This window comes from Thunnus albacares, chromosome 10, assembly GCF_914725855.1.
Source record: "Thunnus albacares chromosome 10, fThuAlb1.1, whole genome shotgun sequence".
Lineage (NCBI taxonomy): Eukaryota > Metazoa > Chordata > Actinopteri > Scombriformes > Scombridae > Thunnus > Thunnus albacares.
This window is the reverse complement of record NC_058115.1, coordinates 34,669,131-34,695,221: the sequence shown is the minus strand read 5'-3', so window position 1 is coordinate 34,695,221 and position 26,091 is coordinate 34,669,131. Positions and strand designations below refer to the sequence as shown.

Genomic DNA, 26,091 nt, shown 5'->3' with positions numbered 1-26,091 from the left:
TTGCAGCTTTACATTCTGACCTTTCATCAGCAGGTTGTCCAGATTTAAAATGTATATCTTTATCCATGGACCAGTCACTCTTCATGGAAACACAGCTGGGTCCAGGTCCAGGTCCAGGTCCAGGTCCAGGTCCAGGTCCAGCAGAGTCTGGTCTGTGCTGCTTCTTTGTTCTTCAACACAACACACACAGAGCTCTGAGTGTGAATAATGATGGTGGAGTGATGTGAGTGGAGAACAGTGATGGACAGTTAGAGATCCTCATCTCACCTCTGAGCTTTGGTCTGGCTGTCATGTTCCCCACACAGAGAGCTTTTAGAGGGAGGGACTCCCTCCTCTCTGTCCTCACACTGATCCATAGCAGAGAAACACCTTCACACAAACACAACAAGCTCATTCATTACAACAAGCTGCACATCACACCAGCACTGCAGTTACAACGGCGTCATTCTTGATTCAACCACCAGATGGCATCAAAGTAAGACATTATTCTTCATTTCTACTGAGGTTTAATGTTTAATGTTTTACTTTCAGAAGGTTCCAGTTCTCTGTTGGCTTTTCATTTACCACTATAGAACACATTTAATGGAGATGAGCTGCTGGTGGAGTCAGCTGTGTGGCAGAAGAAATAAAAATACTCACCAGGTGAATTCAGATCCACATCCAGTCACAGAGTCTTTGTAGCTTCACCTGCAGAGGAAACACACAGAGAGAAACTGCTGCTGATTCTCCTTCATCAGTCCTTCATCATCAGTCTGAGGACTCTGGTTTTCTATGGAGTCATTTGTACTTCTTGCTGTTTTAATTAGAGATTGTACTGAATGACACTTTTAACTTATTTACTTTGAATTTATACTTTTACAAATTGTAAGGATTGAAGGACAGACATTTCCATGATTAATGGTTAAATTTATGGAGTATTGAACATTGATGTTGCACATTACCATCATCATCTACAGTAAAGATTAAAACAGGCAGAATAAGAGAGTACAAACTGTCTGACTCAATAATGTGACATTGATTTTATATTGATATAGTATAAAGATACTGAATGAAGGTTTGGCAGCAACATAAACTTTAGTTTCTATTGCTGCAGCTCTTAGCTTGGTTAAAATACTGAATATCATCAATGAAAAGATGTTTTCAACAGTTTGTCTGTGATATAGTTTAGAAAGATTTCAGAGTTTATTATTTTATGACTTTTTATTAGCTGTTAATCACTTTTTATTAGCTGTTAATCACTAACCATACCACCTGTGAAACAAAGTCTCCCTCACTACCAGCATGATACTGGTTATTAAACCATGCACCAGTTTAAAGGTGACTGAATGGGGCGACCCTTCATACTGACACTAAACTTCTCTGACAATGAATAAAATGTTTTACACAAACAAACTCAAGACTGTTTGAAACTGTTTGAGTTCATTTGATGTCAAACCTGTCAGAACATAATCACATGACTGTGTTTAAGTGCAGTAAGTGACGTGTTGAAAGCTGATAAAATGTGTATCTGTCAGGTTGGTGAGCTGTTGTTGACTTGCTAGCTAGTGACAGTGTTCCTAATATAACTGCAGCACATTTTACTGTTTGATGAACAATAAATTCACTGCAGAACATCTATTAAAACATGGTTTACTTTTACTGCTCAACATTAAGCACAACTAAACAGCATATTATTAATAATCTATTTCATTCATTTATGAAAAGCAGCATCATCATACATTGAGCCTTTAACACTCAGTGTCAACTGTGTATTTATTTGAGTCTAATTTATTATTATTGATGCACATATTACATGTTATATGCAGGTAATTTTTCAGAGTAACAACAGACAGTGAAAGGTTGACTGTTGGAATTAGTGTTAAAATAGTGCAGACGTGGAACAATGGGTGGCACAGGGGTAACATTCATTAAGACCTGCATTATTGTCTCTGATGCTGTGAAATACACACAGTGATGGAGGAAACTCAACTGCAGTCAAATACAACAGTTGTTGAAACAAGTAGATTGAAGGTCATTTGTGAGGTTAGTGATGTCACTATTCTTCAACCTTTACTGGAAGTGTGTTGTGTAACTAAACACTTAGTGAGGACAATAGTCCAAGTGCTGCTGGCTTGTTTAACAACTGTACTGGATTGTCTTATATTGTCCAGGTGTTTGTAATAAGTTTCTCTCCTCTATATATGAAAATGAGGTCGACTAAATATTGGAAACATCTTTCAAAATGATTAAGTCCAAAACAACAACCACAGAACCAATGAACCTCCACAAAACTTAACACTTATTGCATCACTGTTGTATTTCATGGTATTATTCAGGTGTTTCTATTTTTCTGGTCACTTAGTGTGTCAACAGGCTGAATTTTGACTGATGAAGCTTTTCCAGAGTTTCCTCTGATGTTTCTGTTGTCTAAACAGCATCTTGTTAGCAAAGCTAATTAGAGTCAAAGAGGATTAATGAGGTTTCAAACCTCCCACCAGTATTCAACAAAGCAACATAATAAATCACTACTAGCACCATCTCTACTGGTGTCACATCATTTTAACCCCCGCTGACACAAACATGATGAAACCTGTTGCTTACGTTACCTTTAGATGCTGAAAATCATTTTCATCAAGCTGATGAGTGAAGGTGAAATTAATCAGCAGCTTCAACCAGGAAACCAAACGTAGGAAGAACAAACATGTAACTCACAGCAGGAAGATTTCAAATGTCAGTTGCTTCACAAACAGTCTCAACTCTGAATTCATCTTTAACCAGAAGTGACTTTAAAGAAATATGATCCCAGCACAGCGCTTACCTTTGGAATAAAGAACCTGGAACAGCTAAAGTCAAACATTGACAGACTGTATAAATCCTCATCACATAGATTTAGTCTTCTAGCCAAACTCAGGGCAGAACAGTGTGCAGAGCCTCACTGAGCTTCTTGCTGTGAGTGAACTGTAATAACTGAAGGAGACTCAGATGAGCCTTTCGCTGGTTGCAGTCAGAGGACAGTTTAGTGAGACGTTGGTGAGAACATCAACCTGAGACTGTAAAGGTGGGGGGGCTTTGATGGTGCTGGACTCATCCTGAGCACGGCCGCTTTGCTCCCAATGATTTCACTGTATAAACTTGGAATCTGTGTGTAACAGGTCACCTGTTTTCTGTACAGAAAAGCCTTTAAGTTAATAATTCTATCGTAAGATCTCAACGCCACATCAGAAGGTTTAAATAGTTGATGAAGTTACCGCTGTCTCCCAGTCTGGAGACACAGGTATGGATGCTGCTGCTGTGTGACAGCCACAGCTGTTCATTAAAGTCAGAAGAAAGGAGCTACATCACACATCTATCAGCGTCACACAGAGTCTGAAAGCTCCGGACAGATTTAACCCCTTCCTCCACCACTGCCACACACTCTGTATGTTGTAGATTAAGATATTTTTACCTGTTTTTACTTCTATGTTTGTACTTTTTATGGACTGTAACTCTATTTTTACTCAGCATGTGACCCACATGTGTTCTCTGTGTTTCTTCTTCTTGTAAATAGCAAATAAAGTTATTTGAACTTGTAGCTGTCACTAATACAGACAGAGCAGGTTGTTGTTTTTCTCCACAAAGAAGACAAATGTTGGAAGTTATTGATCTGTGAACACTGACTCAGTACTGTCAGCTGTTATTGGACACTTTGAACAGTGACACTAAAATGGAGGAAAACTTCCACCGTGTTGATTTGTGTTGACTGTTAGTAGAGTTCTGAACTACAGATTTCTGCTGTTTCTACTGGAACTAAACTAACAAGATGAACAAAGAGTCATTCAAGAGTCAAACAGTGAAAACTGTCACAATACAAACACAATAAAGTTACAATAAATACCTTTAGACGGAGAAAAGAAGCTGCGACACGAGGAGAACAGAATGAGGAAGTAAACTTCAACAGGAAATAACCACAGAGACAGGATGTGGTTTCAACAGATCAAAGGCTGTTTTTAATGTTTCTACATCATAAAAATATCAACAGTTATAGATAATTTAGTGCTGATGTTTTTAAATGTTCCATCATGTGAGTTCTGAGTAGTTTGCTGTTATTTCCTTATTTTAAAACATTTTAACTCATTTACAGTTTATGAAAATTACTTTTTCTGTGAAAGTGAACAAACGTCAGTTTTATTCAGAAAGTGTCTGAACCTTCAAACAGCACGAAGAAGAAATGAGGACAGAAGAGGAAAATGTGTGAAAGTCAGGTTGGTCCTCACTAAACTTAAAACTCATCTTTGTGCCTTAACCTTCAATTAGTTGCCTTTAATTGAGTCCTTCATGAGCTTGTACTGTGCGGCAGGTCGGTTTCTGTCTCAGTGAATTTACTAAGTGTCATCCTGCTGATCAGATTATTGATTATTGTAACTGTCCTGATAATCATTGCATCTCTCTAAGCTTCTGTTTGTTCCACAAACTCATGAGCGTCCAAGCTGTGAGCTCCTCTCTCTTCTCTCCTCCTGTCCTCTCACCACGTCTCTAAACCATCTCTTGCTGGACCAGAACCCATCCTGGACCTGCTCTGCTTCCCTGCTGTCGCTGCCATTTCTTGAGGTTTTGGATCTGGTTCTCCATCCTGCAGGAGTTCAGCCTCACCGCGTGTCTCTCTCTCTGAATGATGTTTTTATCCTTCTCTCTCCTGTGTGAATAATGTCTTTTCTTGTCTCTTCTCTCGTGTATGTGATGGTGTGATGTGAGTCTCCTCTGTGTGCATGTGTAGTCTGTCCTCCTGCCAGGTCTCCATGGTGATGACGGTCGCGTGGTTCAGGTCCTATTCTGCTCTGGTGGCACCTGGAAGCTGCTCTTCATCCTCTTCGTATATCACATTCTTCATATATATTATAAATCCAATATAATTTTGTTATCCTGTTCCATTCTGTATTCTGTAATTTGTATTTCTGGTTCTGTTCTGTTCACACAACATCTAATGTATGTCTGTCCGTACTGTTGCTCTTCCTGAAGTTTCTTCCTGTTTTCCCCATTAAATGTTTTTAGGGAGTTTTTCCTTATTCGAGGGTCTAAGGACAGGATGTTGTGTTGCTGTACAGACTGTAAAGCCTCCTGAGGCTACTTTGTGATATTGGGTGATATAAATAAAACTGATTTGACTCACAAAGAGACAAACAAGAGAAAAGCAGATTATGGAAGCAAAATATATTTTAATATCATCCTTCATGTACATGAAAGTTTCCAGAACAATCAGGAGAGAAACAGCTTTATAGAATAATGTACAACATATAGATACTGAATATACACACACCATCATCAAACCAGTCTGTCCACTGTTAGATTCATACTGGGACCAGTTAGACTGTGTTATGGGAGGACTGGTGGACACACCTTCTACTTTTCCTCCACATGTCAGAGAGAAACACTCAACTGTTTCATGATTCACTACATTTTATTTCTCAGAGCTTCAGTATGTTGTTGAATGCAGGACTTTTACTTGTAAAGGAGTATTTGATGGTAGTTTTACTACTTTTACTAAAGTAAAGGATGCGTTTTATTTCTTCCACCTCTGAACATATAAACTGTGTGAAACTGAAGTGTTGGAGGAACAGAGACATGAGCGTCTGCTGCCACCTGCTGTTCACTCACAGCATCACATCCTGTCAGAGGAGGAGCTGTTTGCTTCACTCACACTTTAAAACATGAAAACAGGAACATTTAGGCTTTAAAAAGAAATGAAGATGTTTGAAATAATCAGATCCAGTGGTATCACTGAGCCTCAGAAGCTCTCTGTGGATCAATAAACTCCACCAGTGTTCAAATACAGAGACAGTGTTGCTGTGAAGAGAATCACTTATTAAACATATTTATATTTACAACACAATGACAACAAAGTCTTTTAATTCACCATCAGAAATCAAACTGTCTCTTTACAGCGTGTCACCATTAAAACCATTAAAACCAGTTTGTTCTTCCACTCTCACATCAGCAGTTTGACTGAACCACATCATCTATCTTATGTGATGCACATTTACAAAGTTTACACAGTATATCAGATATGTTGTAAAGTTCCTTTGATGTATTTTTAGACTTTGATTATGTATCTCACAGTGTGTCTGTAGAACATGAATCCAATCGATCAATCTGATCAATAAACACCATCAGAACTCATCATTTTTGAGTCGCTCTGACAAAAACCCCAAAAAGTTTTACAGTTGATGTAAAAAATCAAAATGGACTTTAACTGAGGTCAGTTGTGTCGTCACAGACTGTCTGAACTTTAAAGATCCTCCACACATGTTTTAAGAATATAAAAATACTCTGCTTGGAATAATAATGTGTGTCTGATGTCGGTTTTCCATGAAAAAAGATTAATTTATTAGTTAAAAATTCGTCAAATGACATCTCATCCTTCATTAAACATCCAGAATGTGTAAATATTTAAATATGTTTAGTTTGCAGAGTTGAACTGCTTCACTGTAAAGTCCATTCTCAGTGTTTGTGCTCTGGAGGCTTCAAGTTTCCACATCACACTTGTGTAAGTCGCATACTGGACCACGATTGGCTCCAAACTGGTTGTGACGTCATCAATCCTGCAGGTGTTAAACTGAGATTTAAGGTGAGCTCAGAGAAACAGAGAAGAAGAACAACATGACAGTCAAGAAGAAGAACAACATGTTTGAGTGGAGGAGACTTTAATGAACTCAAGTGTTTGATGTTCTGTTGAATCAAATCACGTCATCAGAAGAGAAACATGTTTAACATTAAAGAATAACTTATCAACCCCTGAAACTCTGGTCTTTGCTGCCCTCTGGTGGTTGAACGTCTCACCTTGCTGCAGTGATGCACAGCTGTACTGCAGCTGTTATATTCCACTAAATCAGCCTCGTCTCATCAGAGACGAATAACTGATGAACATCAGAAACACAAATGTGATTTCAGTTTATTACAACCAGTAGAAACTTTGTTTTATTCCAGGTGATAAATCTCTTGTAACATCTGTTCATACGAGTGAAAACGTTTCATGTTTAATTTTCTAAAAGACTTTTATGTTATTTCATGATTTTATGATCTCTACTATAAATATTTCATTATTGTAACTGCAGGTTTTTTACTTTATACTGATAAAACAGAAGAGCAGAACTTTCCACCTCAGCGTGTTTCCAGTAGAAAGCCTTTTGATGACGTCACTGATGATGTCACCGCGTGGGTTGGGGTTGAAGACTATAAGTTTGAGAAGTAAAAGGATCTGAGGTGTGCAGTTCTTCATCTCTGCTGAGGCAGCAGCTGCAGGATACATCAGCTGCTGCTTTATGGAAGCAAATTATTACCATAATCATTTTAATTATATCATCAACTGAATAATAAATGTTGAAATTTAAATACCACTGAAGTTACTGCACCGAAATATTTGACTTTGAAAACAATCTTTCTGAATTTATATAGTTTGAATTTCACTCAATCGTCACTTTCAAAAACTTTATTTTGAGTGTTTTTTATTTTCTTAAATTCAGATTTTTTTTGCTCCTCAGACCTTAAAATAGATTTATTATATGACCTTCATGTACAGCAGACGTTTGCTTTCCCGACCTGATCATGTGATTGATGTTTTTTAACGTGACTTGATTTGAATTTTTAGATCTGAATTGATTTAAAATAAATATATACTGAAAATAAAGTTTGAAAGTGACTATTGAGAATTTGACAAAGTGAAACATGATGATTTATGTTTAATGTTTTCAAAGTCAAATATTTAGTGGTATTTAAATGTCAATATTTATTATTCAGTTGCTGATAGAATTCAAATGATTATGACGATGATTTGCTTCCATGCTACTAGTATAACACATCACAGTCTGTACAGGTGCATCGTGGGTAATGTAGGAACCAGGTTTAATGAGGAAGAAGAGTGTTTGGAATAAAAAAAGACGATATCTCAGGTTCTAAAAGTTTTATAAGTGCAACACTGATCTGTGCATGTGTTCTGTGTTGAGAATTGAACTGTTCTCACCTCATTCACATCACAACACATTTACATTGTGGGTTAAAACTCCAAGTAAAGTCTGCAGAGAAGCAGATTTACAGGAAGCCTCACAGGAAACACTGCAGAGTCTGAAACTAAATACTGACTGTATACAGTAAGTTCTATATTCTAATCATGATAACATTCTGTTCTTGCAATTAGTATATTAGAAATAAACATACTTTACCATTTTATGATACAATATGTGCATCATCTGGTTGATGAGACTGAAAACTGTTCAGAAGTTTTTTTGGCGTTAAAAGAATAAAAAGATATTTTACATGTTGGCACAAAGAATCAGTTTTCAGCAGTTTCAGTCTCTGTTGAATCCACAATCCGTCCGTCTGTTCCTCCAATCAGCTTCAACAGCGATGTCTCTTTGTCAAACATGTGAAAGTCCTCAGGTGTGACCTCTCAGCCAATCACAGCGTCCGCTCAGTGCTGCACCGTCCTCTCTTCACTGAAACTTTCCATCTCTCAGTTTTCTTTTATTTACTTTCTACTGTCCAACATTATCCATCAGCTCCGACACCGTTCAGCTCTCCCGCCCTGCTGCAGCTCATGGACAGAGCAAGGCACCGGCAGGGTTGACGGTTTCATTCATTTCATGTTTTTATCAAATGTTTCTGACAACCAGAAAACTCCTGAATCCTCATTTCTATCCTTCAAAAACCTGCAGAGTCTCATACAGCAGGAGTCAGGAGGAAAACTGTTCCCTAAAATGATTCATTCAGCGGCTCAATCTCAAGATTTATTCACTAAATTTAGACGTTTGACCTCCTGAATACGACTTTGTCCTTTGAGGATAAACTTCAGAGTTTTCAGGCAAACAGTGTGAAGTTGTAATTCCTTCATTTAGTCGTTTTCAGGCTGATTATTTGACCCCAAAACAGACCAAACACAACAACTAAAATATTAAACAGGAAACACAGCAGCAGCTTTTGCTCCAGTTTGTTTAAGAAAAGACTAATTATTTATATTTCATAGTTTGTTCTGATTAAACATACTGTATCTCTGTTTTTCAGTCTATATATCTACATTTGAGGTATCAATATTTACATTGGAGTCTATATGATAAATTCATCTGAAATTTAGTACATTTAAATGTGATTTAAAGGTAGTGTTACTGCATTAATCACTCAGCTGAGATCACGTCCGTATCCAGTTTTTATGGACATTTTTATCCAGTTAAACAAAAGTCAAAAAGTCAGATTTTGATGAATTCAGTGTTGATGAAATGACTGTTTGGTTTTTTGCAGGACGCTACAGATGACGTCAGGTTTCTGCAACTTTTCATGGAGACAAAAAAGAAAGAAAGAGGAGAGGAGGCGACTTCAGTTTCATATATTTTTAGTAATGTAATAAAAAACATTTATTTAGGAATATTCTCCATGTAAGTATAATATAACTGGATAGAAATAGAATTGGGAATCTGCAGGACGGCGTGTTAAGACGCAGTAATGATGCAGGTTTTTGCCTTCAGGTCTGAATTGTTCCAGTTTTAATTGTGCTTTAGTGGCGCGTTCATTATTAATAAATATATCAGCAAAAATCAGACGACCACAAACTGACACAGAGTCATTGTGGGACTCCACTAGAGCAGCTTTGCATGATTCACAGTTAAAAACTCCTTATTTATCTTCTACTGGCCCTTTATGCAGCCCCTCAGTTCAGCCTCTGTCTCTAACAGGAAGCTCCTGTCTCTTTAAGCCCCGCCTCCCGATGAGCCCGCTCTGTTCTGATTGGTCAGCTTTACGTATCAGAGTTGTGTAAAGTAACTGCTGATGCAAACCCAACATTTCCTGCTTTACTGCGTCATATAAAAGCTTTTAAATGACTAAATAACAGGAGGCTTTTATTGTGAAGACTTTAAAGGAAATGAAACGTGTTCTTCACTGAATTAGCGGAGCTTCGTTAGCGGCGCTGAACACCGGTCAAAACAACAACACGTGGAGATATTTGGAGCTGTTAGTCGAGCGGATCAGTCAGAAATAAAACAGGGAGGAAGAGTAGAAGCAGAAACAGCCACAGTGATGATGATGTTTGATGAAGAGCTGCAGACGACCAGCACACCTCCAACAGGTAAACTACTTATTTAACTTTGCTGCTGTGTGATGGAGTCATGGCTCAGCGTGGAGCAGACGACCATATAAAGAAATCCTGTTGGAAAGCGTTGAGAGCAGAGCTGCTGCTTCCTGCTCACAGCGATTACTGCTACATACGTTTACCTCGTTCTTTAACACGTCGGCCATGTTTTAAATCAACATCCGTCACTGTGACTTTATATATATGACTGAAAATAAGGAAAAGCATCATGTCGCCTTTAAGGAAAACATTTCTCAAACTGTCCCCCTGACTCCGCCAGACTCTGTACAAACTGTGATAGATTTTGCTCTGCAGTGATAAAAAAACATGTCTCTCAGACATCATACGGCCTCTCTTCCTCCTCCTCCTCTTCCTCCTCTTCTTCAGTCTTCTTGGTGAAAGCAGACGACAGCTCCTGCAGCAGCAGCTCCTGCGACGGCGTGCAGACTCCCTGCAGCTGCTGCCTCCTGCCGGCTGCAGGCTGCTGCGGAGCGTCTGAGTCCGGTTCTCCGTCACCTCCGACACCACCGCTCAGCTCCGGAGCGTCCACAGAGCCGCCGAGGCTCCGGACCGGGTCGGGGACAGCGAAGTGGTCCTGACGGGCCGTTTCCACCGGAACCAGTCTGAGCGGGAGGCGGTCCAGGACTTCCTGAGTCTCTGCTGCGCTGCCGGACAGGAAGCTGGTCTCCAGAGATTTGAGGACCTGCAGACCGAAGTCGCCGACCTCCTCGTAGAGCGGCTCAGGAAGGTCGGGAGACTCTGAACGCTCCTCGAACGAGTCCTGCTGCACCTTCATGGGCTGAACAGACAGAGAGAGAAAGTTAGCATTCAGTTAGGCTGCTTTACATCTGGCTTTAACATCTCAGGTGATCCGATCACAAGTGGACAGCTCTAAGTACAGGTGTGAACGCACCCAAGACACATTGAGATCCGATCAGTCAGACCACATTCGGAGGTGGTCTGGGCCGCCTTCATTTAGCAGTAAACGCAATGCATCCTGGGCCTCATTGAAGGACGCCTACTCAACTGACATCCTCTATGGCCCTGTTTACACCTGCGTCCTGAGTGACCACTTGTGATCGGATCTCACTTCCCCGCTCTATATGCAAATAAACACCGACATCGTTTACGTTTTCAAAGACCATTTCGTTCGTTATTAACCGGCGGGAGGACCAGACCGAGTCCGCCCCGTCCAAAGCTGTGTTCAACTTCAGTTGACCCTCCACTTCAACTGTTGTAACTCTTGTTAAAAAAACAAGAGTTACAACAATTTAAATAGTATTTCATATATACTGTATATAGTATATCTATATAGAAATATATAGAATTTAGTTAGATGACACTTGTTATGGAAAGCATCATCATAATTTGTTATTTGCTAGATTGATATAAATGTATATAAATGCAGGAAATAGCTTTCATATACGTTCAACTAGTGAAAGCAAACATACGCTGTTCTGTTCCCTACAGACCAGAAAACAGATGACATGTTTAAATCATCCTAAAGCTTCATCACTGTCTCTACAGCTCCACAATATTCCTACTGTGTAAAGTTAATCAATATATGATTGATTGTTTTCACCGTCTGCTCAGAGTGTTTTTCAGATTTTGAGCTTCATGTTACCTTGTTGGAGCTTTCAGCTTCCTGCGGATGCCGATGTAGATCTTCATGGACTTCAGAGCCCACTCCTTCTCTGGTTTGATGCTCTGCACAACAACACAGAATATCAATAACTTCCACCATCAGAAATACTACACAATGCTGTTTTGTTTTGTTTGTATTGTTTAGTTTTGTGTATTATCGGGCTGCTCTGGCTGTTGGAGAACCTCTCTGATGTGAAACCAGTAAAACTTCTTGTTTTCACTGAACAGTCTAACAGGCGGTGAGCAGGTAGAAGTATTGATCTGCTAACAGCTGCTTCATGTCTGCATCCATTTATATCTGACTGTGGGAGTGAAAATGAGGCTTGTGCACCTGATCTCAGTTTCACAATGACTGAGATTCATAAAACACAAACAAAGGAAATCTGAATCTGTCCAGTCTGAGTTTTACTCACATCGAAGACGTACAGGTAGTTGTCTATCAGATCCTCCACGATCTTCACCTCGTCTTCTCCTTTCCCGTCAGTCTGGAACAGACTGGGAGCGAACAGCGGCGACAGGTTCTTAGTGCACATCTGGTTCAGACTGGCACACTTCTGCACCCTGAGAGAGAGGACGTCACATCACTGAAGTACAACAAGTATATGGGATTAAATTTGTGTCATAATAATTGAACACAATCTCCCAAGAATCAAACCATAAAAAAAATCAATTGAAAGTGAAAAATAAACTTAAAGCAAAAAAAAAAAGCTCAAATGCATGATAATAGTAACTTATATTGATCTCAAACTGAACAATATTCATGTCAAGTGTTATTAATCTGCTGAAACGCGTGAAATAGCAGCAGAAGAAGAAAACAGCCTGTTTCAACTAATGACGAATGATGAAGAAACCAAAGTGACGAGAGAAAGCACAGCAAGGAACGACACTGTTGAGCTGCAAGAAGACAGAGGACAGGATGAGGCGAAACATATGAAAGAGCTGCTAAATAACAAGGAGCAAAAGATCAGACCCACATCACTGCTGTCCTCAGTCTGACAGGAACACCAGGACTCTCCAGGACTCTCCAGGACTCACCAGGACTCTCCAGGACTCACCAGGACTCTCCAGGACTCACCAGGACTCTCCAGGACTCTCCAGGACTCTCCAGGACCCTCCAGGACTCTCCAGGACTCATAATAATACATTATTTTGGTGTATATATTCAGGGCTGTAGCCAGGATTTTAGAAATACCCAGAATACAACAACATAAATAATATGTATCATTATTTAGATTTTATTCATGTAATTATCCAATTATATTCTATATTTTATACATTTTATTAAACATGAAGGACTAAATGTTTCTAAATGTCCTCCACACTGCCAGGAATTAATCATGGTGGAGAAATACAAAATCCATTTATAAGATATTTAAATAGTAAATTAATAGAATTAAATAGAAACATAGTAGATAGTAAAAAGTATTTGCAGATAGACTTTATTAACATCTTGAATCATAAAGCTGATGATGAGGATTTGTGTTTATCTATAGAAAAAATAGAGGAAATACAAAAGTGACTTGCAATTATACAAAATAATACAAAATAACAATAACGGCTATGATGATAATAATAATACCAAACTGGAATCAATTTATAGTGAATATTTAAATGAATATTTACACAGAAACTGAAACCAAAAACATAAAATCTCCTTTCAATACAAACTATTTTCAACAAATCCAGATGAATTAACCAAAGGAATAAACAGTGACACCTGCTGGCTTTAATCACACATGACAGCTGAGTGCTGATGATGCACAACTTATTTAGAAACAGTCAATGAACAACAGCTGTCAGACTGAATGTGAGCTAAACACATTAAACTGACACTTTAAACAGTCCTGAAACTGTCAAATACCTTCAATCTACTATATGAAATTAGATATGAATTAACATGCACACACACAAAAATAAATGGAGAAAACTAACATCAGCTACTGATCATCATGAACTTTATTCTCTACACAGGAACTAAATAAACACTCCAGAGAAAAACTAAATACTTCCTGTATGTCAGAAACACACAACAGCTCCTGGACTTCTCATCTCTAATGCTGTGTTCACATCATATGGGATGGATGGTAGAGGCGGGAAAGATTCCCATGTTTACAACTCGCCAGCGTTCATGTCACACAACAAATCAAGACGGCTGCATGATTACAAAGTTGGTGGAATGAGGCTCAAAAATACTGTTATTGACAATAATCCACCATATCCAGTAAATATCAGAGCTTTCAGCTTTTCCACTTCATAATTACCACTTGAATGTTGACCTGAATTCTATTTACAAGTCAGAATCTCATAATTAGCATCATTCCAATATGATATGAACGCAGCATAAAAGCAGCCACACTCCAGCTGCTGAGCCTCAGCCTTCACCATTAGAGGTGTTCATTTAACCAGCCAATAGGAGGCCTGTTGTTCTGACCATCATTTGTCATGTGATCTCTAAATAAGTGAAGGAATCAGGTAACACAGTTACTATGAAACTACTAGAAGAACTACAACTAAACATTGTGAAGATCCCATTCCCATTATCCCATTACAGTTCAAGCCTTTCTAATACACTAACAACAGAAAACAACAACAACTGGACTCAGTTTATCATTTGATTCATTTTACAAACAAACTGTCAATCATGTGGAAACCATGTTTACATTTACAAGCAGTGAGAGATCATGTTGGTACTAAATACCATCAGCTGTGTGTGATCCTGTACAGACTGAACTATCTGGTCAGCAGTGAGAAAGTTTCTCTAACAGGAGGAGACTCTTCCTCCTCCAGACCACACAGAGACACTGAGGAATCAGGATTAAACGCAAACCCAGCATACAGAGGCTGAGTGAATGTGGTGTTGAAGGTGTGGAGGTGGATCAGTGTGTCAGAGGAGACTCTGTAGAAGGACAGAGTGCCAGCAGGACAGTCCACATACACTGCTACTCTGTTAGAGACAGAGGAGGAGGAGGAGGAGGAGGAGGAGGAGATGGATGTTTGTCTCTTATTGTGACAGACATAGTAACCATCATCATCAGAGCAGAACAGTCTCCAGGACTGATCATTCCGTCCAAACAAAAAGTCATCACTGTCTCCTTTCCTGCTGATTCCTCTGTAAGTCACTGATATATTAACTCTTCCTCTCCACTCGACCTCCCAGTAACAGCGACCAGTCAGATCATTTCTACACAGCAGCTGAGGCCAGTAATCAAATCTGTCTGGATGATCAGGATATGACTGAAACTCCTTCACACGTGTCACCTTCCTGTTGTTGTTAGACAGTTTGAGGTTTCTGTTTGCTGTGTTTGGATCCAGTGTGAGTTGACAGAAATCTGACGGAGAGAACGAGACACAATACAGCTGCAGTTATTGATCTATCATCTGTTTGATGATGACATCATCTTCACCCTCAGTAGGATGTGAATGAGTGATGTCACAGTTTGAAGTTTGCTTTGTTTTCATGAATGAAATGAAAAACACACTTACACTTCCTCAGACCTGGTGTCAACCATCGGACTCCAGCAGGCTGCAGCCTGAAAGGAGGAGGGGGGTCAGAGCAGCACGTTCTCTTTCAGCATGTAAACATGGACATGATATTACTGCTGCTCCATTATGGCAAAAACCATAATCACGATTATTTAACACGATTACTCGTTGACTTTGGAAACATCGTGCATCTATTTAAAAAAAACAACTTGTCTTTTTAACCGTGGATTTCCTTGAACAATAACAGATGCAGACCAGGGTTAGATGCTAGACTTTTCTGACGGCCAACATGTCCATTAATATTCCAGAATTCCGGCCATATAGAACAACTAGCGGACATATGTTTAAATAGCCATATAATATCCTACATTTAAACAGCAATAAAGCACAAAAACACAAACTATGATCCAACAAATGTATTTTAGTCAGCAGAATGAACTCTTCACACACTTTGTGAACTGAGCATATAAGCAACAATAATAAAATAAAACTAATATCCTTGCTGTTGGTAATTGAATGCAGCCATGCGGGCAGCCTGCAGCTGCAGCTCCACCACCTCCACCTGCCGCCGTCTCCCTGAGCCGCCTCTCACCGGGGCCCTACGGGGAAAATTAAACCTCCTACTGATCAATTACATGTTATGTAACCGTGGAGCTCCGGGCTGATCCGTTTGTTTCACTGTGTCAGTGCTGGATGTAACGTTACCTGAGAGAAAACCGTCAGACTTTTCAGAGTCATAACAGAGTCTTAACAGCGGAGGCAAAACCAAACTTTTAATAATATAAGTTATATTTAAGTTGTCTTGGCAACATATCTCATAGGTCTCACAATGTTATGACATTTGACTGTTAAATTCAGACACATTCATGCTGTGAGGAAGACTCCGCTCTGTCTGTCTCACTGCGCTGGATTTATAACACAAGACAAAACCAGAGCATCATTGTGAAGCAGAATGTGGCAGAATAATCGATTTATCTCGATTATCTTGTTTTCATGATCGTTGGAAGACAAAATAAAACTTGATTAATCGAGCAGCCCTACGACATCACTGATCCTGATCACACTGAGGTGCTTTGCTGTTGCTAGGCAACACACCTGCCAATCACCTGAGTGCAGGTGAGCTACACATGACGACTATCAACAGCAGCTACATTCAGCCAATCAGAAACAGGCGTCTCAAAGTCAAATCATGTTGACAATGACACTTTTTCTGGTAACGCTTTAGATTACAGCCTGAAACGTACAGTGTAATTACTCCGTAGTTATGGTGTAATCTTTTCTACTAACGGTGTACAGAGAGAGAGAGAGAGAGAGAGAGAGAGAGAGAGAGAGAGAGAGAGAGAGAGAGAGACATCAACCACTCAGGTCTTTACACCAGGACCACCTCAGCTTCAGGACACCTGCACTCAGAAAATTAGACCAAACCAAATTATGATGAAAGAAAAATAAAAACACAGAGATTACTGGACAGAACTAACAAAATCCCAGAACAAAATGGAAACATACGTAACCCTGAACAGAGAGACACTGTGACATCCTACCTGACCACAGCGTCTGATAGAAAACTGAGAAGAACACTGACTGAGCACAGACTGACTGAACACAACCTGGCAGTGGAAGAAGACACAGACAGACCTGCTGCCCAGAGAGGAGACGTTGTGTTCTTACTGTGACCAGAGAGCTGCACTTCTTAACTCACTGCAACCAACATCAAAGTATTACAGACCAATATTTTACAGAAATAATACAAATATTCCCAGAGTTCCTCTATGTAAGTGACTGGGAGAGACTTCCAGTCCTGCTGGGAGAGAGGGAGGACTGCTGTAGACTGGCAGCAAGATCTGTAGCAGCTGCCATGAGCTCCACAGCTCTGTTAGACCCACATGGATAATAATTCATGTTTATTCATTAATAATTCATTTATTGTATGTTTATATCTTATGTTACTCTTACCTACCTTCCATAGCCCCTATTGTTCTCCATGCTCTCTTGCATTGTTATTGTTTATTTATTTATTTGTTTGCTATGATTGTATAGTTTGTGTAAATATGCTTCAGCAACGTTCAGCAGCGTTTTTATATGTAAAAAACTGGAGGGGCACCAACTACTTCAATAGACAGGCTACATACCAGGAAAACTACAGTACTTGACCTTGATACTGATGTGTTTTTAACATGTTCTGGATCCACAAAACACTTTTAACAACAAAGTGGCTTCTAGCAGGTCTGTACACATATACAGAGGAAGAGAGAGAGAGAGAGAGAGAGAGAGAGAGAGAGAGAGTGTGTTTGTCCCTGCAGGAAGTAGAGCTCGTGGAACTGAAGGAGCTGCTGCTCTCCAACCAGACATCCACTGAGTCCACACAGCAGCTCAAAGACCAATACAGCCAGATGAGGAATGAGTTGAAGACCTCCCTGCAGGAGCTGAGAGGAGAGGTCCAGGAGCTGCAGCAGGACAGACAGGCTACATGGAGAAAACTCACTGCTATGAGAGAGGAACTGCTCCTGAGAGAGCAAACCATCCTCAGCCTGAAGGAGCAGCTGCAGAGTCTCAGAGCAAACCAACGAGAACCCTCCATCACCACCAACAGCTCCCCTCACTCTGAACCACAGCCCTCTACCTCCACCTCCACCCCGACTGACACCAGGTCATCACAACGACCTGCAGTAACGCCCACCCCCACCCTCTCTACCACAGACTCACAAAGGGAGGCCACTACCAGCAGGCCTAGCAAAACATCTGGAGAGGTAAAGATAACCAGTGATGCTGACATTGTGGTCCTAATAGACTCAAATGGGAAACGTGTTAAAGAGGACCAGCTTTTTCCTGCTCACAAAGTTAATAAATTCTGCTGCTCCAGGACTGATAACGCCCTCCAGCTGCTCACTGAGTCCACCTTGGGTCAACCTAGCCATATTATCATCCACACAGGTAGTAATGACCTGAGACTACAGCAGGGGAGGGTAGCAGAGTCTATGAAGAGAGTAGCACAGAGAGCTACACAGACCTTCCCCTCTTCCAAGATCATTATCTCCACCATCCTCCCATGAAGAGACTTCCATCCTGACACCATCCAGAGGATAAACGCTGATATCTCCCGTGGACAGTGCTGGAATGTAACGCAGTACAAATACTTCCTTTATGTACTTAAGTACATTTTTCACGTATCTGTACTTTACTTAAGTAAAAAATATAGAGCATACTTTTGACTTTTACTCCATTACATTTTGCAGCTATTATCTGTACTTTCTACTCCACTACATTTCTAAAATGCACCTCGTTACATTTTATGATTGATCAGTCATCAAAATGCCTCGGAGCTTTAAACCAATCAGGTGCTGCTATCCCGGCCTCCAATGACAGCAGAGCGCGCATTTGGAAGCAGCAGTTGTGATTTGAACATTCAATATGGACCCAGAGACTGAGCCCCCTGAGTCCAGCCACCCTTGGCCCTATTTGAAGGAAATGTTTAAATATATAAGCTCCAGGAATCAACTGTCTGCCTCAAAGAAAACAACTACTGGCTTTCAAAAATTCACCTTCAAATCTAAAGAAACACATTGAGGTGAGCAGAGCTCTTGCTATGCTAAGTTATTTTCTCGGGCTTATTCATGTTAGCCAAGGTTATATTAGTTTAGTTTACTGACATCATGTTATGAATGCTCTAATCTAGTGAAGTACATGTTAATATACAGCAGTCGCCAGAAAAGACAACGGTGCTTTCATTATTTAGCTAACTTCCATGGGAAGGTAAGGTGGTAAGTTAGGTTAGCTTGTCACACATGCTAGCTGGACGTCATTTACAATGTAATATAGGGTCTAGCTTTTCTAGGTTGTGAAATTAGTATTAATGGACAAGTTTGCACTTGCACATTGCCTAGATAGTGCAGGTCAAATTAGTCTTGTCTTTGCAGATAATTGAACATGTTCAGTGGAGTCTGGTTAAACTTTCTCTGGTTTAACAGAAACGATCTGACCCTTTAACAGCAGCTCTGTCTCTATATGAATCCTTCATAATGTTGTCACACACTTATAACAACAATCTGAACCTGTCGGTGGTAAAAACAAACACTTTAGTGAACGTAATTTACCGCAGGCATAAGCTCTTTGTTTTACATTAGCCGTGTAGCGGTCACGATTACAAGGTTCACGTTTAATATGGATCGGTTCCAAGAGTGTTGGTGGGGGGGCTGTGAGTTTACAGACCAGCACTGTCCAGTCAGTTCATGTGAAACACTGCTGTGTATTTTCTTCTGAGCTCTTTAGCAGAGAAAGTTGTGGTCAGTCTGAGCCCACAACGTTAAACATCACTCCTCTCCTTCGTTGGTTTTCCAGACAGACTGAAAGCCACACCGCCATCTACTGTCTGTATCGGAGTATATAACACCAGAATTTAACCAGATTTGAAGATATAACCGTCTTCTTTATTGGTTCTGCCTAATGATATTAGAAAATACAGATGTTACTACTAGTAATTCTTATTCCTCTGCAGATGCCATTAGTAATACTTACCAGCAACAACTTCTGTTTATTGTAAAGGTTAGCGTACTTATGCTTACCCTCTGTGATACATTTCACACTCTAATTGATAATTCTGTAGATTATATGTTACCTAACAGGGTAACGCAGCCCCATACTATGGTTTTTATTGAAATACAGGCCTGGACATTAAGAGACAACCCATTGTGTGAGTACTTTTACTTTTAATATTTCAAGTACATTTAAAAGTAATTACTTATTTACTTTTACTTAAGTAGGATTATTATTATTATTATCATCATCATTTCCACACACACACATATACACACACTCTAAACACAAACACACACACACATATACACACACACACATACACACATATACACACACATATACACACACACACACACACACACACACACATATACACACACACACACATACACACACACACACACATATACACACACACAGACAGATATATTTATGTCCGTATGTATGTGTATATATATATATTTTAATATCAAAACCATTATTAATTATTAATTATGATTATTATTATTATTATCACTATTGCTGATATCCATCAGTTTAGTTCAGTTTTCTTTCTTTTGTGTATTTATTTATGTAATTTGCATTACAAAACATTGTTGACATTGTTATTGTTTTCAAACTGTAAAGTTAACATAATGTTTTACTGTTTGGATGTTAAAACCTGTACCTGCCCCTGTTTGTACTACTTTGTACAATGTGCTTTGGCAACACTGTACTTTAATATGCTCATGCCAATAAAGCCTCACTGAACTGAAATGAACTGAGTGAAAGAGAAATTACACAAGTGACGTCACCACTGTCACAAATCTAAATTACACAACACGTAGTTCCGACCAAGCAATCTGATTGGTCAACTAGACATTTAGAACGAGCTTGAATCAGCATGACAGCACACCTAGCCGTGCTCAAATGAAAAAAGCCTCATCACTAAAAATATCACTCCGCCATTCATTAGAACTACAGACCCTGACGTCACGCTAACAACAACAGTCACTTCCGGGTGGACGACTGGTGGTTGATTTGAGTTGCGCAGATATGTGAACTTTTTCTTCTGTTTTCATTTTCAGTCGTAACTGTAACGTGTGAAGATATATAGTTAAACACGGTGGTCCGACCTATCTGATGTTCCTGCTGGTTTTATTTTATGGACTGTGTTGCTTTGCTAGTGTCTGTGGTTTGTTTTGTTTTGTGGTGATCTGCAGTGAAAACCCGGAGCGGAGTTTGAGTTGTCTTTCTTTTCTGTTTGTGAAACTGGATTGAACTGAACTGATTAGGAGTTGTGGGTAAAACAAAACGGATCCTTTACCGAGTGGATTGAACTCTGAGAGACGAGTTACACTGACACATACTGAAAAACTCTTCATCGTTACCCTGCTCCCCCACACACAGCAAAACTCAGCCATTTTCCCTTCAGTTGAGTTTATCTCAGTTTCTACTCCGGCTTCCTCCATCAGCTGTGCTGGTGACACGGCGCTACTAGCTTAAATATATATGTGAAGTTTGCGGACGTAGTAGCTAAATCTGTTCATGGAAAAAATATTTTTTCAACGGATATCTTAGTTGCAACGAGATTGAACTAGTAAAGCAGTTGTGTGTTTATATGTGAGGTATTTATTCAGTTTGGGAAAAGCAACAATCTCTAGAAAGCATTAGCTCCAGTTGGCTGGTTGACTCACGACAGTGATGCGGTCAGGAACGAGGTGCCTGACCGCATCACTGAAGCACAACCTCTCTGTAATATTGATTAATTAATAATGTGATATATCATCATAAGCCAACACAACCAAGCTCAGAACAAATGAGCCTACAGAGCCATAAGCGAACAGCAAAGAGGAGGAGGATGCTAATCCAATCTGTGACTTTATGACAACAACCTCAGTAGATAAGCATGGACACACTGACACTCGTCACCATCTATATCAATCGATCCAGCACAACAATGTGACCAATTCACGGACCAGAACCACCAAGGCAGGATGATAAAATATGCTTTCACTCACCAGCTGACGGCTCAGAAAAGAGCAGCATGGCGGTTTTTCCTCCCGGCAAACTTCACCACGTTAAACCCGCGGTTAATTTTACCAGCAGTTTGAGTGATGACAGTATTCTGTGGCTGGTGGGCTCCGAGGCGCTTTAATTCCAGTTTCTCCTCCAAATAAAGAGTTTATACCCTGTGCTCGAGAATGAAATCCACTTTATTTTTATTTTAAGTTAGCTGGCGTTAGCTGAGAAAGTCTCCCCTCTTTTTGGCCGACTGTAAATTGTAACTGTAAACAGCTCGCGCTGCAGCCGCACTGCAACGTCATTTGAAATATCTCACAGTTGATTGGCTATCTGTCTGACAGAGAGCTATCTGATTGGCTCTCTGTCAGACAGCGAGCCAATCAGCTGTGAAATATGAAATGACGCTTTAGTGGGGCTTCAGGCTGTCTGCCCCACTGGTCATCAATTTCATGTGATATACACATAGGATATACATTGAATACACGAACACTCTGAGCATGCGTATTCATATTTTCCCACGTACAATACACATCACACTGTGAGAGAGGGGCTAGCCCCACATTCACACCGGCCACCGTAGGCCCGCTGCGGACACAAATCAGGAAAACGCAGTCTGAGGCAGCAAGGCAGGGAACAATTAAAAATGAACTAAAATCCTAACACAAATTATATAATGCAATTTATGAATACGCTATATTCATAGATAATAAATTATAGCAGATAAAATTTGAAAATTGATAATAACATCATTTGTTTGCAAAGTTCTTTCTGGCTGGCTGAGAGAGAGAGAGAAAGAGAGAGAGTAGTTGGCAGCAGGTGCATTTAAAGGCTAAATGACTTAGCAGGAAGATGGACGGTGGAAAAAAGAGGAAGGGAGGAGCAGAGAGGGAGAAAAAAAAGAAAGGCGCTTGCAGGAGATGCCGTTAAATGCCGCCAGGTTAGTCAGTAAATAAATGTGCTAGATAGCTAACATAGCTAATGTTACTGATGCGTCATCGTCCCCTGTTAATGTTAAAGCAGCAAACAGACTGGACAATCAACAATATAAGTGGCAGTTCCCATTCTAATTTCCTCAAAAACATTGATGACGTAATTGGCATATCCAGTCTAGTGTTGCAAGCCAAGCCCGCTCCTTTAAGAAGGAGGCTTTGTGGGTAATGTGGGGTAATGTGTGTGTGTGTGTGTGTGTGTGTGTGTGTGTGTGTGTGTGTGTGTGTGTGTGTGTGTGACGTAGTAGTGTAAGCGCCGGTAGTCGGAAATACGTGTGTGTCTAGCCACAGCCACAGAGAAAAGGTGTATGCCAGTAGAGGAGAAATAAGTTACCACTGTTAGTGAAGCAAGAGTCAAATGCATCACAGAGAGACTATGTATTAAGTCCACTGCGACGCTGGAATAAAGTACCCCATTCTCCACCGCAGAGTTGGTCCGGACTCTTAGTACAGCTTGTTACCAGCTACGAGCCAGGCTAAGCTAAATGAGCTAGCGTCATACCAGTGGCCGCCCAACTACGGTTCAGGGCCTGAGACTGGAGAGGTAACACTTGTTAATGTGGTCAATATTAATTGAAAATGAATGCATTATGGTGATTAATTTCAGTCAGTGAGTTCATACTTTGAGCTCATAATTTAAAATTATTGAGACAACACAACATCTTCTGTCACTATTCAGGCTATTGTAAATATCTGTGTTATTTAATGTTTGTGTTGGTTAAATTTTAACCTTTGATGGTTAACTGTTAGTGTATATCAGTAAACTGAGTAGGGTATTGTGCTCTTGCTCTGTTCTTTGAATAAGTGGAGAGAGAGTTGTTAACTGTATTATATTGGTACATTAAAAGATATGCTGTGCTGTGCTCTTGCTTTTTTTTCTTTTTGAAGGTGGAGAGAGAAGCATTGGTGCCACCGTAGTAGAGAAGCCCACTACTTCAGAGCAACCTGCAGGTACAAGACATTTTCTATTTTGTTAGTATATTGGTTGTTTATTTAGTTATTTATTATTTAATAAATATTGGTTAAAAATTAGTCCTTCTGTCGTATGATATGCACCTTTGGTTTTATTTGAGGTTCATAACAGTATATTGTACTAAGCAGTTGTTGGCTCATTAGTTTGTTGTTCACATGCATTAAAATTCACCAGAATGCAGGAAATCAAGTCTTTGTAACTAATATTTTCCTAGTGGGGACCCTCAGACCCCCCACTTAAAAAGTGGCCTGACTGGGGCTATATTTCTCACTATATTTCTCATCCTGAATGATTTTCCCAGTCCGGCCCTGCTGCATACCCTGTACTTACCCTGTAATTACATGTAACAAGGGGGGAACCATCAGTACTTTAGATTACAGCCCACACACCCTGTAATTACCCTGTAACTAAATGTAACAAACAAGGGGGAACAACCAACATAACTTACTCTGTAACTACAGAAGACAATGTGAGAACAGTTTGTTTTAATTTTACTTGCCTCAAAACATGGAAGAACAAACTAAATTAACTACACAGTTTGCAATCAGAAGAGCATATGAACCATATATGTGTGTTCTGATTCATACCTAATGTTTTATCTTTAGCTATATTCATATTAGCTATAGCTATATATATATTTCCTGAGATGAAAGGAGACTGTGCACAGAGCTGAAAAAAGGATAAGCTTGCACCTTGAGGATTTGTAATTCTGGACCAAAACAACTGCCAGGTAGAAGACCTTCAACATTTTAATGACTTCAAAATTGTCAACATGTGTTTACACACAAGTGAGTGACATCTTTGGTGGGTGAATTCTGTCCGCTGATGGCAGGTGGAGCTAAGATGCTATAAACAAGCATCAAGTGATGAAGTTTGCTGGTGAGGTGAATGACAGCTGAGACAGTCTTCAGACAGCATCCATGACAACACACTGTCCTGGACCTTTGTTCCAAAGTAAACCCACATAAACCCATGTATTTTGGCTGTTTTATTGGTACTAAGGTCATTTTGAAATAAAATCACATCAGATTTATTAAGTGCTACAGAAGTCATCACTCTATCTTCCCTGAAATGTCCAGATTTTTGCTCAGTTTTATCGTCATACTGTACCCTGTAATAACATAACAGGTACCTAGTAGTTAAAGAATAACTAGAGTATTAATTCTCTCTAAATTCTTCCAAAATTTCTAGTTTATTGCTCAGAAGATGGCACATACTCTGTAATAATAAAATAGGTACCTGGTAGTTAAAAAATAACTACAGTATAAGTAATTTGTAAGCTCCATAATTGTTACCCCTCAGTGGAGGCTGGTCCATAGAGGCAGAGGAGGTTGCCCCTCCCCTATTTTTTAGAGGAAAGAAGGAGATCAAAATATAAAAAAGAATATTTGATTGAAATAAACCATTACCAAATCTCAGAATTATTTATAAAATATGTTTATTCTCTTCTTTGGAAAGAATCCATCATTTTAATTCTGGTTAAAATGCTTCAACAGTGACACCTGCAGGGCAGGAGGAGAAAGAGCAGTCTGTGTGAAGCGGTGGTGGGGGGCAGAAGGGAAGAGTGGGGGGAAGTGGTGGGCAGAGGAGGATGGGCTCATGCTGTCCTCCTCAGGGTGGGATCTCTTACATCAATTTAAAATACTTAATTTTTCTTCATGCTAATCTGTGATTGGCCAAGACACATAAAATGATGCTCCAAGGGAGGACGTCCTCCCTAACTAATCAACAACCAGAATACAATATTGACATTGCATTGGTCCAATGAGTGTTTCCAGATTTCATCTTCAATTCTCTACAATTGTAACATACCTGAGTGTGAAGTACTGTTAAGAGAAGAAGATCAGTAACATATAGATAAATTGATAGAGTAGCATATTAGAAAATAAATTATAATGCAAATTGTGAACTATATTTTTAAACACATCAGTAAAACATTACATCTTATTTAGGCCCCTTCAACAACAAAATCTCCTTTTTTCAGATTTAGAGGTTACCTTTCACTTCTTCTATTGAGCAGTAGATAGCTGCTTCCGCAGCCCTGAAGGACTCTTTATACATCCATGGAAGGACTGTTCAGAACTATTGTTAAGCTAAACAGGAGAATAGATCTAGACTGTGCAGCGCAGCAGCAGTGGAGAAGTTCCTGAGTGAGAAATTAGACCGGATATAGACATAGGAATCCTACTTTTTTAAAAGTCTTTAGTTTAAGAAAATACATAGGAAACACATGTGAAACATGTGATATGTCTGTTTTTGATGAGAACATAAATCTCTTGTCACAATATAACAATACTATAAATTTGAATTTCACTTTGTGGGTAAAATGACACATTCTGAACCACTCCATGGCTAAAATGAGCACTTCTTTGTTTAGAAACAATATGTATATGCTA

General features: G+C 39.6%; 1 protein-coding gene and 2 long non-coding RNA genes across 3 annotated transcripts in view; 1 reads left to right on the top strand and 2 right to left on the bottom strand.

The window, feature by feature from the left end:
- The window catches only part of LOC122990128 (NLR family CARD domain-containing protein 3-like), a 96,502-nt gene that overhangs the window by 58,892 nt on the left and 11,519 nt on the right, over positions 1-26,091 (bottom strand). The gene's annotated exons all lie outside the window — the stretch shown is intronic.
- On the top strand, positions 89-23,956 carry LOC122990086. The gene is made up of 3 exons (XR_006405268.1): positions 89-99; positions 13,115-13,121; positions 23,611-23,956. It is a non-coding gene; the product is annotated as an uncharacterized LOC122990086 (long non-coding RNA).
- Positions 332-3,924, bottom strand: LOC122990070. The gene is made up of 3 exons (XR_006405242.1): positions 3,854-3,924; positions 640-687; positions 332-369 (listed from the first exon to the last, which is right to left on the bottom strand). It is a non-coding gene; the product is annotated as an uncharacterized LOC122990070 (long non-coding RNA).